Here is a 19,051-nt window from a genome sequence, read left to right as displayed (position 1 = left end):
CCAGCCTGCTCTTGTCCTGTAGAGCCTACTTCTTTCATAGCTCCCATACATGTACATCCCTGCTACCTTTTCCCTCTGTCTAATAAAACTCTTTGTTCAGTATACCAAGAACCTGGAAAACAATAATCCCCACAATCTGGTTATATTTGTTGGGAAGTTAGCCAGGAGGTAGGACCTCTTTTTGAAGAAAATTCTTTTATTTTTTCTCTGTTCCCTTTCACATTGTCTTTGATCACTCATTGTAGGAATGGGTCAGACAGCTGCGAGGGCATTTGCCTCTTGAAGATTAATGTGTCTTTTGCTTTTGTTCTCCTCAATACTTTATTCAGATTTCTCATTCTTTTTAAAGCAAAGCCCTGAGTAACTTAGTCTACTTGAGTAGCCACCTATGCTAACCTGCACCTTTTTGTGCTCACCAAGATCAAAATCTTTTGGGGGCTTTTTCCCTAATAGCCCAGTGCTCATGTCCCCACCTGCTCACTTACTGTTGGGCACAGCAGAAGGGCTGGCCTCTGTGTAGGAACAATGCTGCCGGCCCAACCCAGTTGGAGGTTGACATCCAGCCATCCTCACTGCAGCAGGTTCTCTGAAAGGAGATGAGAAGAGCAAAACTTCCTGAGCACCACACTCTCTTTCTCCCCTACCTCGTTTCCTGCTTTGTCCTTCTTCTTTCTGACCTCAAAAAAAGTCAGTTCCCTTTAGCTTGATTAAACTTCAGACATGCTTCTTCCTGATTCTAGGCTCTGGACTTTCCTTTTCTTATTGTATTTTCTGTAGAACACTTTTAATTGCAAATTCCTTCTCTGTCCCTTGCAGATATTAGCTATTTAAAGAGTGTTTTCCATTTTTAAACTCCAAGAATGTCTTTCCTTGAGACCTGGGAAACATTCTTTGAAATGTGATTATCAAGGAAGGTAATGTTCCTACCTTTCAGTCTCATAGAGGTGGTAGAAGCCCAATTTTAGTGGGTACCTTGATCCAAGTTGTCAAATTATCCAGGTCATGACGATAAAGTTTACTTTTACTTTCAATAAAGCCAATTTGAGAAGACATGACCTATGTTTCCCCCACCCTAGCTTTTAAATCCTCTCTAGCTCTTTATTTTATTACAGTGGAACTGAACTCATGGTGAATTCTGGCCTTTCTCCCCTACTGCAATAGCCTTGATTAAAGTCTTCCTCACCTGTTTTACTGTCTGGTGCAATTTTGCTTTACAGTTCTTTTTTTCCTCTCCTTTCCTTCTTGCCCCCTTCCCTTTCACCTACCCTTCCTTCCCTCCTCTTTCCTCCCTTCCTTCTTTCCTTCCTTCCTTCCTTCCTTCCTTCCTTCCTTCCTTCCTTCCTTCCTTCCTTTCTTTCCCTCCCTTCCTTCCTTTTTCCATTAACTATTCATTGAGCGCCAAAACTTAGAACAACACTGGATATGTAAAAAAGAAAAAGGTTGTTACTCTGTGAAGGACACAGTTCAGAAAGATAGATAGAAAACAAGTGAGTAAATAAATAAATAAATAAATGCAAATTGTAGAATGAAAATTTCTTTACAGAAGGAAACCATGTTGGTGGTATAAAAATAGGAAGTATGCCTACTTTGCATAAAATATTTAGGAATTTCAGAATCCTGGCCTGCTTTTCATGTTAAAGCCCATGATATGGGGTCTAGCAGTTTGGTTACATACCTAGCACTAAGTATCTTCTACAGTCATGATCCTAGTTCTTTAAATCTCGTCCTTCTCAACTAATAAAATTAGGATAATACTAATGCTTATTTCATGAAATCATTTGTAGAATAAAATGGCAGACTGAATCTAAAGATCTTAGCATATTGTCTAGTGCAGTAGATAATTGATAATATTAAAGATGACAAAACAATTTGAAAAAATATTTAAGAATAGGAGAAATTTTATAGTATATCTACTATCAGAACATCTAAAAAATAAACTCCTTTTCAATATCTCTTGGAACAGTCTGTGGAATTCTAGTCTAATACTATTCATTTGGGCATTTATTCATATGCTGTACAGAATTATGAGTTAATTGTCTGACACTGATATGTCATGCCTCTCTCATGAACCTGATTTCTTTGAAGGAGATATTGCTGAAGTATGTGCTTTCTATCATTCCACACCACTTGTTAAATAACAAATTTTTAAAATACATTAAAGTTGAAGTAATTTCTGATGACATATGCATTTTATTGGTTTTAATAAAGCATCAGATTAAAAATTGAATCCAAAGGTTCTCATGATCAAAAGTGACTCAACTTGCCTCATAGGAATATTTTATTTTTAACTTGGCACTCTATGTAAATGGGTAGTAAAAGGAGAATTCTCAGACTAGAGAATCAGCAAGTCCTTGAAGCTTGTCATGATTGGCCAGCTAGTCTGTCTTCCTCTAGGACTGGCTTCCTCCAGGACTGACTATATTTTTAGTTCCTAAAGGAAAATAATATTTTGAATCTAATTTTGTGGAATCACAGACCAACATATAAGGCAACTGGAGGAAGGAGTGGAAATGATTAATCTGCTTTGTAATTTCTGTCAGCCTCAATCAAGCTACTTCACTAGATATATCATCCTTGTAAAAGCATTATGTAATTCTTATACAAATAATACCTTAAGGCAAATATTCTAGCCTCTATTCCCAAAGGAATTTCAGCTCCCCCACCCCTCAGAGGTAGAAATTCCAGATATCCTATTGCTGACTAAGGTCATATTTATTACATTATGAGTATTTCCAAATTCAGCAAAAGTGTGAGAATACTTATAAATAAGTTAATAGAATGATCAGCCTATGATAGTCATTAACATTTTGACCAACTAAGTTGCTGGGTCAGTGATAAATTTAATTATCTTTGATCAAATAAATTGACTAATGTAAGAATCTTTTCCCAAGTTTGTCAATAAATTATGCTTTGTAATAATTAATGTCTGATGATGGCTTATTTCCAAAGAACATTAATGATTTGTAGGTGCTTAAAAAATCTGCTGTTGAATTATAGATTAATTGACATCTAACCTTGATTTGCAAAGAATCAAATAAAAGCTATCACTTAGGCAGTCATGACATAATTTACAGAACCAAGTCACTAACATTGAATTTTTCTTTAATTATTATGTAGAACACAGAATACTAGGCCAGCTCAGCACATGCTAACTTTGGAGAAAAGCTGCTGTTTGTTGGCTATTTCCAGGATTTTTTTCCATCTAATTTTCATAGAATTTATCATTATTTGCTTTGCTTTTAATTACTACCTGCTGGATCTCTTCATTAATCAGTTTTCAAGCAATTAATTCTTTCATAAATAGAAAGTATTGACCAAATTAGTTAAAGGCCATTTCCAGAATTAGAGCATGGTAATTAATTTCCCGGTTTCTATGTTAATAAGCTGTCAGATGTTGTTTGTTAGGCATTGATTAGAGTCTGCCTAGGCCGTGCAAATTAACGCAGGCTTATTGGCTTTCCTGTTAGAAAAAGTAAAGGTGGGCTTTAAAGGGAAGGAGACAGGAGATAAAATCAGAGCCAACTACACTGCCGAGGAGCCACTATCTCTCTCTCCCAAAGATGTACTGTATTATTTCTAGTGACTGTCATAAACCCTTCCCTGCTGACTAAAACTTAGGTTTAGAGTATTTTCTTGGCTGCATGAATTCAACCAGGCATAGTTACACTTCTACATTAATTGCATCACATATAGTAGTATAATGTTAAACATTAGAGGATTTTTATGGTTTGGGAGTTTTTTTCTTTAACTTTGCTATGAAATAGTTAATGCTATTTGAATATACTATAATAGAAATTTACCAAAACTATATTATATAAATTATAAGATGTGAACTCACCTTAAAATTCTATCCCCTAACATAGTCACTTTTGTATAATTCCTTAATATTTTTACATATTCCTCCTCCTATTTTTTGCTAGATAAAGGAATGCAATGTTTCATTAGTATGTTAAAAGTGTTCTATAATCCATGGTTTTAGTTAATACATTTCCATGTATGAAATTATTTCAAGCAAATAGTAAAATATAGAGAATAGTAGAGAAAACTCTATTGTGTATTCTATCCAGGCTTAATATATGTAAATTTTTTTTTGTTTTTACTTGTAGCCTCTTTATTAATAAAAAAAACTTGTGGATTCAGGTAAATATTAACTTAAATTTTTGTAATTATTTCCCTTTGTTTAGAAATTTTCATACTCTGAATTTGTTGCATATTTTTCTATGAATATATAAGTACTTTTCCATGTAGGTAATTATATGTTAATCACATATAAGTGCACATGTAATTGATATTTACAACTCTTTAATTTTTTACATATTTTACTTTAATAGGTATTCCTAAATTGCATACAAAGCTTATGTATATTTATAATAAGTCTGTTAGAAGGCATAAGATTAAATATATGTATATGTATGCATATACGTGTATATTTATAAAGGTGAAATACATTTGTATGTGTATCTATGTGTTTATATATAATGTCATCTAATTTATTTTAATGTGCTACCAATCTAATGGGTATTATGATTTTTAATTTGAATTTTCCATAATAAATTTGAGTATATTGAAATACTTTTGTACATACGTGAAATGACAATTCACATCTCTTAGCCTGTTATGTTCTATAGAATTTTGTTTTGTTTTTGTTTTTTGTTTACTTTTAGGAGTGCTTTATATGTTCTAGATGTTAATTTTTTTGTGATTCTGTATGATAAAAATGTTTTATGGCTCATAGTTTATGAGCTCATATGAGCTCATTATGCCTCATAGTTTATTTTTGATTGCTTATTAATTTAAAAATATTTTAACTTTAATATAGCTAGCTTTATCAATCATTTGTGTGATTGTTTAACAAATTAATTTCCATTGTAGTATGTGTACTTCAGGACCGTTTGAAATTTTGCTTTACCTCTTTAGGTCTTTCATTTTTCTGGAATTATTTTGTGTATGGGGTGACCAGTTTGCATCCATTTTTCCCAGTTTATCATTTTCCATCCACATGGCCAGTTGTTCTACCATCATGTTGGAACTGTGAATCCTATTTTCATTGCCAATAATGTACCTCTGTCAACCACTCAATTTTAATAATTGTGATCCATTTGGGGCCTGTCTGTTCTGTTTAAATTAGTATTTTTAACTATCTCCTGAAGCAATGCCATGCTGGTTTAATCATTGTAAATTGAAAATGTGTCTTGATATTTCAGAGAACACATGCCTTTTCTTCTTTGAAATTGACTGATTTTTAGCACTTTACAGTAGCAATTCAGGATAGCTTCATGAAATTCTGTTCATAACTGGAATAATGTCTGGTACTCCATTAAACTTAATTTGATATTGAGGAGCAATAGCCACTCTTATAATATTGAATCTTCTGATTCATGAATGAATGCAGTGTATCTTTTCATTTGTCTAAGGACCTTGTATGTACTTGAAAGTTTCCTATTTAATTCATCATATTTTTGTTAGGTTATTAATCATATTTTTATTTTTATTGCTCTCACTAATAATATATTTAAAGCTACAATTACTAATTAGTTATTAATCAGATTTTTTATTTTTATTGCTACCACTAGTAACATATTAAAGCTACAATTACTAATTAGCTATTACAAGAGTATAAGAAAATTACTACTTTTACACATTAACATTGTACTTAGCCATCTTGAACTTTCATGTTAGTTCTAAGAAATTGTCTTTAGGGATGTTGGTTTTTTACATAGGAATTATCATATTTGTAATTGATATTGACAACTTGATTGTCTACTTTTTTGCTGTGGTTTACTTTCAAGGAAGGAACTATATATACTTGTTAATAGAAGCAGAGCTTGGAAAATTGAGAGAATAGTTAAGTGCTAGAATTTTAGTGCTGTAGGTTACAAATACTGATGTTTTCCTTTTACTTCCATCTATCCTATTATTAATCCTTTTCCCTACCATTTTATGTTAGAAATTTTACCTCAAACATTGTTTCACAGGTTATTTTCAGAGGAAGTATGTTAGGGTAATCATGAGAGCAAGCAGTAGCCCGTCCAAGAGCCGCCATGTTTCCGAGTGGCTGTCTGTGGCACACCAAGTGTGATTCCAGGGCACTGGGGATGGGATTTCAGCGTCTCATTTCATGTGTCCCAGTGATTTCTTTGTGTCTAGAAAAAGGGAAAACTTAGGGATTATCATATCAACTTGACCAAATATTTACTTTTGCTTCTTTATCAGGGCTTGAAATCTGTCTTTTAGAAACACATTTTTCTGGGATTTAGGGTTCATTTCGTTCCCTACAATATTTCCAGAAAAGGTAAAGCCCCATTGATTACATTTCATTATTTTAATTTGCTGTGCCCATTTGGGAAGGTTACTTCACAACTGTTCTCTAAACTTTGACAAGTAATGGTTGTCTCTACATCTATTCATTTGGCATCTATTTAATTAGAGTGTTTTGTAGCGTTACCAGGAAACTTTAAAGTATTGTAAAACTCTTGGATGCCATGTGACCTATTGCAAACAATAAATGTTACTTTTACAAACAAGTTGTTATCATCATTGACCCCAAATATTTAGGGAGAAAATAATTACTGGTTCTACATTCGCCCTCTCATTTACATCTAGTAAAATTTACCGTCAACCCGAGTCATTTTTTTCATATAACAATAAAAATAAAAATGCAATAGCACATTGTGCAAATAAAGTGATAGAATAAAATGGCGTGTATACACATATTGTATCATCTACATTTTAATGTTTATATATAGAATATTTATGTGAAATAATGGATTCTCATTGATATTTTTCTTTAGTTTGAATCAGCCCAAAGCAACTGGAAAAGCTGAATACATTTTTTTTGAAAAATGTCTGAAAGAATGGTAATGTTACCTAGTTAGCCCAAAATGTAAGAACCTAAGACTTGAGAAGAAAGGAGCAAGCATTGACATGAACTCGATGCTTTGCCACAATTTCCCCTGAAAAATTTTGTCTATTTTTAAGTGTTTGGTCCAAGGGGATAAGGAGAAAGAAGCAACTAAAGGTCTAAGTATATTAGTAATGTTTGCAACATTCTTAAGGGGATCAATTTGAAGTTGAGGAGTAACAAGGCAACCAGGACTTGTATAGGGAAAAAAATTCTAGATGGAAGAAGCATAAAGAGAACTGAGCTCCACATTTGGCATTGCTTTTCCTGGTGAGGCATTTTCTGACTCTAAGTAGAACAGGTCAAAAGCCTACAACCCAAGGAGTCAAAGCTGAGCAGCGGAGAAGCTGGATTGTTTTTCTGAAGCCTCACAAAGGTTAGAGAGATAAAACTTACACGTAAATATCCAATAAAGAAAATAGAAATTTGTAAACATCCAAAGTTTTCAGTGGAGACTCTGAATAGCTAAGTTGAACAATTCAGAACAAACCAAAAATAAATTAAACCTCACAGAGACTAAAGCCCAAGTTTGAAATCAGTTTGATTTGAAAAGATCTACTCACTTTAAAGCCTACTCTTAAGCAAAAAGCCTGCCCTTAAGCAATGATAAATCATCTTTTAAGGAAAATATTATCACCTGAAGGCTGTATAATTTTTAAATGCAATGTCTACCACACTATAAAGTTACCTGAGATGACGGGGTACAGAATCGAAAAACAAAGCAGGCATTAAGAATTGACTCACAGATCTACATATTCAAAGCTACATATAAAAACTGTTTTCCTAGCATCCATTGCAGCTCAAAGCAGCCAAGTCATCGAATTCTTACAATGGCATAAAAGCAGAAGTTGATTAGGCCCTTTGGGAGATGTGCTTCTGGAGAATTCTCCTGTTTTCTGAAATATGCTTATGATGGATTTGGATACTTTCTTTCTTTTACTACAATATGATTTTGGTCGTATGATTGTAGCTCAGTGGCAATGAGTTTACCCAGTATGTGCAAAGCATAGGGTTTGATCTCCAGCACTACAAAATAAACAAAAAACTAAAAGGTGATTTGGAGATGAGATAATAAAGATTTGAATGTAATAATAAGGGTTTATTTCTAGCCAAGAAACATACAATGAAAGAGAAGGGAGATTATTGTATTCATTCACTCAATCAAGAAATATATTGCAAAAATCTGCGCTCGATACTAAGGTTACAAAGATGAGTAAAATCTGTTTCCTGTTCTCAAAGAGTTCTAGCAGGGGAAGACAGATTAAAGAAAGTCACATATGAATTAATATATAGTAAGAGCTCTATAATATGTGCACATTAAGGCAATTAAGCTTTGTAGCTACTTAGATCTTGAACTTTCTTTTCTCTTGCTTCCTTGTGCATGTTTCACTACACTGATATTGGTAAAATCTAACTCTCAATACCTGTTTCCATAAACCTGAATGTGGCTGGAAAACATATTCAACACTGTTCTTAGGAATCTGTAGTTTATTCACTTTTTTATTCTCTTAGATAACTATTTTACTTCTCCTTTCACCTTTCATAATGTCTTTTTTACAACCTAACTTCTCTACTGCTTTCCAGCAACTTCACTACTTTCCTGGTCAATGGATGAACTTTCTTACTATTCCATTGAGAAAATAGAAACAGTTGGAAAAGTATGTCCATAGATTACCACTTCCCAGCATATATCCACATGTGCTACACCTTCTCTGCTACTATGAGTTACTTTTACTATTGCACATTCAGGGCTAACCCCTCCAATTTTATATTATTTCTTGAAAGTTAAAGACTTTATTGTTCCATAAATTTTCCCCCTCTATTTATTTTTCTTTTTCTCTATTTGATCATTCTCATAAGAAAACAAGCCCCAACAGATGTGTTATTCAAGTGAGGAACCGAAGCCAGAAGAGACCACATGATCAATAAGCACAAGGAAGACTCCAAATAGTAGAGATTAATCAACAAAAGAAATTGTGAGGGTAAAGGAGACATCTCAGAAAATTTCTATGGTACAAATGGTGGTTCATGATGAATTTGATACCTTGTCAGTATATCTTAATAACTTTCCCACGCTCCTGGGGCAGAGAAGGTAAGCCAGCCCCAGCACCTGGGAGGAGGCTCCCCCACTGCCATTCCATGCTCCTGGAGCAGAGAAGGTGAGCCAGTCCCAGCAACTGGGAGGGGGCTCCCTCACCTCCATTCCATGCTCCTAGGACAGAGATGGTGAACCGTGTGGGCGCCAGAAGCACCCCTTACTCCCCGGTGGAAATGAGAAGACATGTCAACAAGCCTCAAAAACAGACTTCCAGATCATCTACAGTATCCCTGAAGGGAAATGAGATGAAACGATCTGCAACTACATGGACTCCTTGAACTGCCAACAAAAGAGGATCTGGGAAAAAATGAAATCAGAAATAATTTCTCCGATAACAGCAAAGATTTTGCTCATAGTGCAAGACATGATTAATAAATCTAGAGAGGACACAGATAAAAAAATAGAGGATCTGAGAAACATGATGGAATCCCAACATAGGAAACAAATGGAATCCATAAAACAGATGCAAACAGATTTCAAGGAGATTAAAAACTCCATCGAAAGTCTATGCAGCAGAATGAACCAATGTAAGGACAGAATTTCAGATATAAAAGATAAGATTGCAATTAGTGACCAGGAAAATAAAAAAATGCTTCAAAATTGTAAGGGAACATGAGAAATCAATCCAGCAGCTGCTAGATGATGCAAAGAAGAATAACATAAGACTGATTGGGCTCAATGAAGAAACAGGAGAGAGTGAAGGTGACATAAAAAATCTCTTCACAGAAATAATGGCAGAAAACTTCCCAAGGAGGGGAAAAGAACTTGATATACAGATAAATGAGGCATATAGGACCCCAGCTAGCCTTAATCAAAAAAAAATCTACACATAGGCATATAATAGCTAGGATTCCAGAAATCCAACAGAAGAACAAAATTCTACAAGCAGTGAGAGAAAAGAAACAAATCACATACAAAGGAAAGCCCATCAGAATCCCAGCAGACTTCTCAATGCAAACCCTCAAGGCAAGAAGAGCTTGGAGGGATGTATTTCAAGCCCTAAAGGAAAACAGCCTCCAACCCAGATTGATGTACCCTGCAAAACTATCTTTCAAGATTGATGGAGAAATAAGACACTTTCATGATAAAGAACACCTTAGGAACTTCATGAATACCAAACCAGCACTCCAAAAAATTTTAGACAATATCCTAGGAAAAGACAATGAGGATCACAATCCCAGGAAGCGCAGCAGAATGAATCCATCGGGTGTGACAAAATAAATGTAAAGGGGGAGAATCCAACAAAAAGAAAAAGTCACGACAAGGTTTTTAAAACTTTTAACTTCATCTCCCTAATGAGTGTATAATTCAATCTTATTATTGTACTGATTAGTATCTTTCTGATTCTAGAGTTGCACACCTTTCCTTGTGCTATACTGGCTATTTATCATCTTCTTGTATCTACTTTTTAATTGGGTTGCCTATTAATTAGCTGTAAGAGTTCTTTATATATTCTGGTCATAGGTTATATGCATTGTAAATATGGTCGGTTTAAGGACTATTTTTCATTTTAATGATATCATTTAAAGTTCTAAATTTTGATGGAATCTCATTTATCAATTTTTTTCTTTTATACATCATGTTTTTTGTATCCTAGGTAGTTCTTGCCTACCCTAAATTCATAAACATTTTCCCTTATAATTTCTTCTTAAAGTTTTATAGTTTTAGGCTTTCATATTTAGGTTCATAGATCCTTTCAAGTTATTTTTAAGTATGGAAATAAAGGGTTGAGGTTAATTTTTTATATATGGATACCAGGTGTTCTAGTGCCATTTGCTGAAAACACTATCTTTTCCTCGGCTCTTGAATTGAGTTTATAGTCTATAAAATGCTAATGTTAAACAGTCTTTCAAAACTCAGTGGACTATATATGTGTGGTTCTATTTCTAGATTCTCTGTTTTATTCCAATGATCTATATGTCTTTCCTTACACCAACACTGCCTAGATTACTGTAGCTTTAGAAGAAGTCTTAAAATTAGGTACAAAAGGTCTTCCAACACTATTTTTTTCTTTTTAACTTTTCTAGGTCCTTTGTACTCCTACATAACTTTTAAATTTCAATATCCAATTCTTCATTTATAGCAAGTATGCATAGACCTGAATTTTTATATCTACCTTGTGTTTTCTAATCCTGCTAAATTCAAGTACAAGTTCTAAGGGCTCCTAGAGATTTCTTAGTATTTTCTCTGTAGATGATCATTTCATCTCCATATAAAGATTTTGCTTCTGCCTTGCCAATCCTATCGTAGTAGTGTCATTTTATTGCCAGACTATTTTGGTTTGGGCCTATGTTTCAAAGTTTAATGGACAGATGAAGAGTATGCATATCTGTCCTTGTTCCCCACCTTAATGAGAAAGCATTGTATCTTCTCCATTCATGTAAGGTGTTCTCGCTGGAAGTATGGAGTACATGTCTTTAATCTGTTGAGAAGTTTCTGTTCTACTTCTAGTCTCCTGATAGATTTTACCATGAGCAGCTGTGGAATTTAGTCCAATACTTTTTCTCCAACTAGTGGCAGGATCATATGGCTTTTTCCTTTCCTCTGTTAAAATGATGACTTATGGGGGTGAATCTTCTAATGGTGAACCAACACTACCATCCCTATAACAAAACCACTTTCTATATACTGCCAGATCTGACTTCTAATAGTTTGTTTTGTTAAAGAAATTTCTATCTATGTTCATACTTTTTTCTTCTATTATCTTTATCCAGTTTTAGGATTAGCACAATGTTGATTTCCTAAAATGAGGGGAGAAGTGTTCCTTTTTTTTGTGTTGGTACCAGGGATCGAACTCGGGTCCTTGCACTTGGAAGGCAGGTGGCATAACCACTGAGCTAAATCCCCGGCCCATGTTCCTTTTTTTTCTGCTTTAAATGTTTGATATAATTTATCAGTTAAAATGTATATGAGCCTGTTGTTGTCATATAGGTAGGTTTTCATGCTAGGAATATACTTTCTTTAATAGGTGCTATTCAAATTTTATATGTCCTCCAGAGTTAGTATCATTAATTTGTCTTCCAAGGTACTTCTTTGAAGTTGTCAAATTTATTTCAAAACAGATTTTTGAAATATGCTTTCTATATCCTTTTAAATTCTATAAAATCTGTGGTAATGTCTCCTAGGTCTTGATATTTTAATTTTTAAAATGTATAATTGATATTATGTGATAGGAAGTAAAGGTCTAAAGGAGCAGGGGAAGTGGGAGGGGTAGAAGAAAGGAAAGAAGGGAAAAGAAAAAATAAGAGAAAAGGAAAAAGATGGAAATAAAATCTTTGCAAATAGGGAAGGGTGGAGGGGTGAAGGGAGGGCAGGGGAAGGGGAAAAAAATAAGAACCAAGATACTCAGGTAATGGTACAAGATCCCAACAATGGATGTAAATGTATTTTATACCTAAATTGTACCAATAGACTTAATGGGGAAAAAATCACTTACATACAATTCTGAGATAGAAAGTAAAAGGCAACACTTTTGACTTAATTTTAATTGTTTTCTCATCATCAGAATGGAGACACAAATATAATAGTTATATACAAGGCAAAGAAGATACTGCTGAGAGTGGGACTCCCCAGTTCATAATTTCAGATGCTGTATATTGGGCAAACATTATTTTTAAAATTCATCTAATTTTTATACAATTTGGGAGTTTGCCTGGAATCACGTAAATTTAAAATTGTATTGAAAATGATCTATCTAACCAGTAATCAAAAACTAAGACACATGTTTTAAAGTTTGTTAAAGAGCTTTTACATTATGTGAAGAATCATAAAGTGTATAAGGGATGATTGGAAATTAAGGTGAATGTTTAAATAACTTTATTAGAATAAAAAAAACAATATCCCTCAAAAAACTCTCCCTCACTTCAAATACAGTTATTTCATCATTTTTGCCACTTCCTGAACCAGTTATGGAAATCCTTTTGTGTGAACATATTTACGAAGTGTGATCCAAAATACGGTGAAGGCTGCTACTGAGAGCCATCCAAGGAAAGGCAGGCTACTAAAAAATGGTACAATGTGTCCTTATCCACCTTATTCACTAGATCTGGCACCATGTGACTTCTGTTCCTTCCTCAAAATAAAAATGACTATAAAACGTTAATGTTTTGAATCAATTCCAGACTTCAAGGAAGCCGTAACAGTGCAACTAATAGCATTCATGAAAGAAGACTTCCAGAACTGCTTCAGAAAGTGGTGAGAACAACGAGACAGGCATGTTTGAAACAAGGGGCAATGTATCACAGGGATTAATAATAGCAATGTTCCTTTTTGTAATTTTTTTATTGTAATAATTTTTTTAAAATTTAAACACACATGGTACTTTTCAATCACACTTCATGTTAGTCTTTGGGAAGATATCCTAATCAATAGAAGAAGTAATGAGGCTCAGTAAGTACTTGGGAAATCAGAATTTTATTGTAGCAGAGTTTAAGATGAAATTCAAGTTTGATTCTTTTGTCCACATTTTAATGGAAACTAGATGGGTATCCCAAAGGAGAAACTGTCTACTAAAAGAAGTTGTGTATTCTAAATTCCTAAGTGCCTTGTTCTTAATCTTATTTACTTTTTTCTTTTGACTTTTGTCCCTAGCTTGATATAATCTTGAATAGAATGCAAAGATGCTGTTTACCTGTGCAAGTACATCCCTAGGTGTTTAAGACCAGTGATTATGTCTCTCCATTCCCTAGTGTACAGGCCAATGAGAAACAAGCCTAATTGTATGCTTTCCTTTACCACTTGACTAGTTTTCACAGCATGATGTACCATAAGCTTGGAGATTCTTCTAAAATTAGTTAATGAGTTTGACCAAAACTTGGTGTTGATGAGATTCCTTTGCTTTGATTTCTGGAAACATGTTTACTGAAGCAAATAAAGTATTATCCTGTTTGCTTCTAAAATGAGATAGGAAAAATGTGGAAAGTACATTGACTATTTTACTTCTTCAAAAATATTCTCTCTTGGGCAAATCATTGTGCTGTCTGCTAATGAGTTTGAGAGTCTAATCTGACATTAATGTTCTTTATGCATCATTTAATTGTTTCATGTTTAATTGCATTACAACAAAGCTAACATCTGTGGCAATGAAGATATAAAGGGTATTTTGTATCTCTGAAAAGTAGAACAGAGTCACAGAGCAGAATTCTCCATTGAAAAAAAATTCCATGAAATATTCTAACCATCTTGATTTTTTAAAGACAGAGGAAGTCATGATAAAATGAAACCTAGCAAATTAGTAAAAGACAAAATTTGCACTTAGAAAAGATCTTAACTGACAGCATATGCCATTCATTTTCTTAGCTTTATAATAAGAATAGCTTTAAATTTTATCTTTATTTTGTATTATGTATTAGATATACAATTAATAAGATGCCACAAAAATTTTAGATAATAACGCTAATAACTTATTGATATTTGTTCTTGAAGGTTACAGTGGCTTAATTTCTTCCTCCCGAAATGACAAGTTCATATTTAGATACTGACATATGGCAATTCTAAGGCTAATATGTGGATTTTACCTCATTGAAATATTATTTGTAAAAACATTCAGAAAATAAATATCACATCAAAGAAAAGTAATGCATGACTAATGAACAAAAAATAAATTCATAAATTGTTAGAGAGACTGGAATGGGTTATACAAGATTGCATTTAGACAAAGATACTGAATTTGAAAATGATGCAATAAATCCTAAAAGTCAAATTTTCATTACTAATACTGACAGGCAAGCAAAGTGCAGAATTCCTTCACAGATACATCTTAAAATCTAGATAGATGCAACATGAATAATGATACTCACCTGGACATTGTAAGAATCTTCTGAAGATATGATGTTTAAATTGAGACTGCTAAATGGGGAAGACTTACCTTAGGGAAGGGAGAAAGAAGAGAAAATAGGTTTGCAGGCAGAAGGAAAAGCAAGACACAGATGCTGAGGTAAAAAAGTACAGAAATGTTCGAGAGACAGAAGGAAGTCTAACTTGACTGGTGCCCAGACTGCAGAGTGAGTAGAAGGAAATATAATAAGTAGGTGTAGGTCACTGTCTCATAACAGTATGTTCAATGGAAATCGCAAAGTCAAAATGTTAGGCAATTTCTTCCAAATGAGTAAAGAGTGTTGTATAGCAAGAGATGTCAGCAATCAAACCCATTATCTCTCCCTCTCCCTCTCACTTCCTCCCTCCTTCTCTTTTATCTTGTGGAAAGCTAATGCTAAGTCTCCCCACCCTACGTCCCCCCAATTTCTGCTATAGCTGAGGTGTTTGGATAAACCCAGTGAAGGGCATCTCTTTTGAATGACAAGATCCTTTTGATATTAGGAGCTATCACTTTACTGCATTTGCCTTTCTATTCCATTTGCTCTCTTTCCTGGCAATGCAGCAACCACCTCATAGTCTGAGGATCCTTTCCTGCATGCTAATAATGATGGTGATGCAAAAATAAGGTCTGGCATCAAGGAATGGAGGGTAAGACTGTTGTTACTTTGCTGCCAATGTAACTGGCAGCCCCTTGCACTGTGCAGGGTCTGTCTGACCACTTGCAGATGCCTTTCCTGATGTCACTGAACCATAACACCAGAGCTCAACTGTCTATCTCCATACTTATTTTGGTGTGAGAAAGATTAAGCTAGCCAATTGAAATTTTCTGGTAATTGCAGTCGAGTATATTTCTAACTTTCAACATGATGTTTCCCTCATTTATGGCTCAGATACCTTCTTTGAAAGTTTACATATTCTCTCAGTAAAAATGACTTTTGGTGGACTGTTTTTTCCTGTGTGTGAATATATAAATTCTGTACTGGAATACCACTTTCTCCCCCAGGCAATGTCCTTCTAAACATCTCAAATGTCATCTCCTCAGAAAGTCCTTCCCTGTTCTCTTCAGGCAAAATTAGCTATTTCCAAGGCTCCTCCAGAGCCCACTGCACTGGCCACTTATCATACCTTATTATGATTCTTTGTTAATATCTCCTTCTGCACCAGTTCCTGAGCTCCCCAAGGGTACCGTTCTCACTCATTTTCCATCCACAGGGCTTGGAATTTTGCACTGTTAACCTAGTTTACTAATATACAAGTAAATGTTTATTATTTTCTAAGTTATATTAAATTTAATTTTAACAAATACTTATACAGTGCTTCCTGTACTACTGGAAATATTTTAAATGGTTTACAGAGAGCACATAATTTAATGAATTTAGTACTCATAACCACCCATTGAGGTAGGTGTTTATATTTTCCATATTTTCTATATAAAAAACTGAAGCCCAGAGGGATAAAATAATATTCCCACAGAAGTCTAAAGGGCTGTCATGACCATAAACTCTCAGAGCTTCTGAAGAGGTCTCAAAATCTGTATCTGGGTTTCACATTTTTTTTGAATAATAGCTTTAATTTCACTTTCCAGATTATATACAATTTCCCCTCATTTACAGATATCATTTTTACTGTGTTTTATATATATATAGGTTGGATCCAGTGTCATATATACAGATTTGAAGTGTCTGGGAATATAATTGCAACCATTAGAAGTGAGTATTTGTGGTGCTATATGGACAACAGATGTGCCCACCATGGTCTTACATTCTGGTATTCACATCTTTGTCTGATCTTCTCTTCTCATGTGTGTGCAGAGCCTGTGACATGCTTCTAACTAACTCAATTTGGCAAAGGCATTAGGATGTAGATGCTAAAATTTATGTAATTACATAAGACAGTAGTGCCTCTTTGGGTGAAATCATTTTCCCCATTTTTTTTTTTTTGCTTTGAAAAAGCAAGGTGATATGAATGCTGTGCCTGCAATAAATGATTGCACCCAACATCCATGTAAGAGACCAAGAGGCCTTTTTCCTGCTTGAATTTCCAGCCCTGGCCAACACTCTGATTGCAATTTCACATTTCACCTTATAGCATAGAATCCAGGTAAGCCTTGCCCAGACTTCTGACTCACAGAATGGTAGCATAATAAATGTGTGCTATTTTAACTCAATGTATTTGTTGTAATATATTATGTAATCTACTACATAATCTAATACATAACTAATGTAACAGGTGGTTTGATAAATAACCTCCTAAAAGTAAATTATTAAAATTACTAAAACATGGAATGTGGGGCATTGGTTTTGAGAACAAGTAATGAATCAGATAGATTTTTAAAGGGACACAGAAAGTGATGTTCTATTTTATGGAGTGGCCAAATATTTGGTAACATTGGGCTTCTTCTTATCTCTGAAGACAGAACATAGAGGAAAGGATCTGATAACTTTGGGCTATATGCTACTGTGGAAACACTGAAAATGTGAGCTGACTGCAACTAACTGCATTTGTAACAATACTTAACAAGAAATAAGTATGAGGGAGAAGTAAATTGTTTGCAAATGGAATTTAGTGGGAATACAAATAATTCATAAAGTGTAATGATATAAATAAAACTATTTCTCAACAAATCAAAAGTATAGCCATAATGGTATAGCCTCAGTTAAAAATAAACAAGCAAACAAACAAACATCAAGGATGCAGCTGAAAGAGTCTTTGCTAAGACTTGGGAAATTTTTAGGAAGGTATTTATTCTTCTCTCAGCAGGAAAAAAAAAAAAGAACTTTCAGAGACTCTATGGTCTCACCAAAGTCCTGTGAGAACCAAGTATCCATAATTAGGTCTCTAGAAAGAGAAATGTCTTGAAAACAACTGTGAATGTGGATTTTGGCACATAAAATTGACTAGAAACAAATACATATAGAGCTGTGTTTGAAACACATGTGTCTGAGAGAACTATGTTAGCAAAAGCTTTGCCAGCCTAGACTAAACATCTCAAAACAGATATGTATTTTAGATCCAAAATGACCTCTTTTTCCCAAACAAAGTACTTATTCCCTGCACTTTATGTTGAAAATGGGACAAATGAAGGACCTTGCAGAGAGAAAAGATAAATGCTATGTACAACAAAGGACCAGGAAGCTATTCCTGGCTGCTACTCAGAGTCTAATGAAGGAAAATCACTCATCAGAATTGCTCAAGTGTACGTAATCCGTTCAGCAGTAGTTCAGAGTAGTTTAGGAGCTCTCAATGACATGTGCCCTGTAGTATTCTGCTTCTTGAATGGAAAAAATTATCAGAGATTCAGTTCCTGTTCCATGATGTGTGTTGGGAATGTGAAGGCTCATAATTCTGTCTTTCATTTATCTGCTTCTGAATCAACATTTTGGTCAACAAGGAGCCACATATACCACAGTGGTCTCATTAGATCATACTGTCTAGTGAAATCATGGTCACCTCAGTTTGTGAGAGTACATTCTATGACTAGGGGGTTTTATTAGTCTTTTGGATTTGCATACAAAACATTAGGCATTAGGGTGACTGGTTTTCCAATTAGGATGCCGGCCAGAATATCCAAGAAGTGAAACATAATCAGTGTCGGGTAGCTTTATTTTGGTCAATTGGTACAGTCACTATGTATATATGTGTGTGTGTGCACGCATGCGTGCAAGTGCACACATGCACATGAGTGTGCATATGTGTGATATTTGGGGTTTCTTCATTGGGAGCACTATTTTATGTGGAGTACAAAGAAAACAGAAAGCTACAAAGAGTTATGAAGTAAAAGTTATAAACCAGGGAATATACACATTGTAGTATTTGAAGCAATTTAAAAGGGTCCTTATCTTCACATTCCTTGGAATAAGTAAAAAAAGTATATTGTAGATTCAATTTGCTCACATTTCTGTTGTTAATATTGTTAGTATACTTCCTGAACAGAGGGAAAAAAATGATCTCTTCTTGTCATTTTGACAGCGTTTGCTACATAAATAGATAGTTCTGTAGGCAGATACCAAGGTGTGAACTTCCCCCATGCATTCTAATTGGATGCTAGACTTGGAAGAGTGGGATTGTGTCTGTAAATGTAAGAATAACCATCAAATAAATTCCAGATATCCACTTTAAGTCAGTAAAGTGGGCACTGCATAGTCAAAAGTGGGGCCAGATTTTTGTCTATCAGTAACTAACTGATACATCCCAGAAACAGCCCTGTAGGGAGGTGTTTTGTGATATATAGGGAA

The 19,051-nt window shown here is 34.4% G+C and overlaps 1 long non-coding RNA gene across 3 annotated transcripts in view; it reads right to left on the bottom strand.

Moving 5' to 3' along the window:
* LOC110346287 (uncharacterized) overlaps positions 1-15,548 on the bottom strand; it is a 29,343-nt gene extending 13,795 nt beyond the window's left edge. Inside the window, exons 1-3 of one of the 3 annotated variants that reach the window (XR_015441330.1) lie at positions 14,866-15,548; positions 5,957-6,143; positions 486-586 (exon numbers count right to left, since the gene is read on the bottom strand). This is a non-coding gene — a long non-coding RNA (uncharacterized LOC110346287). Of the gene's footprint in view, positions 1-485; positions 587-5,956; positions 6,144-14,797 lie in introns of all 3 variants that reach the window. The other 2 variants (XR_015441329.1, XR_002390224.2) reach the window with 2 other exon arrangements.
* Positions 15,549-19,051: the final 3,503 nt, after the last annotated feature.

Source organism: Heterocephalus glaber, unplaced genomic scaffold, assembly GCF_053883595.1.
Source record: "Heterocephalus glaber isolate CG9 unplaced genomic scaffold, H.glaber_assembly_v1.0 deba00001509, whole genome shotgun sequence".
Classification (NCBI taxonomy): domain Eukaryota; kingdom Metazoa; phylum Chordata; class Mammalia; order Rodentia; family Bathyergidae; genus Heterocephalus; species Heterocephalus glaber.
Note: the sequence above shows the minus strand (reverse complement) of the source record. Positions and strands in the feature narration are given on the sequence as shown.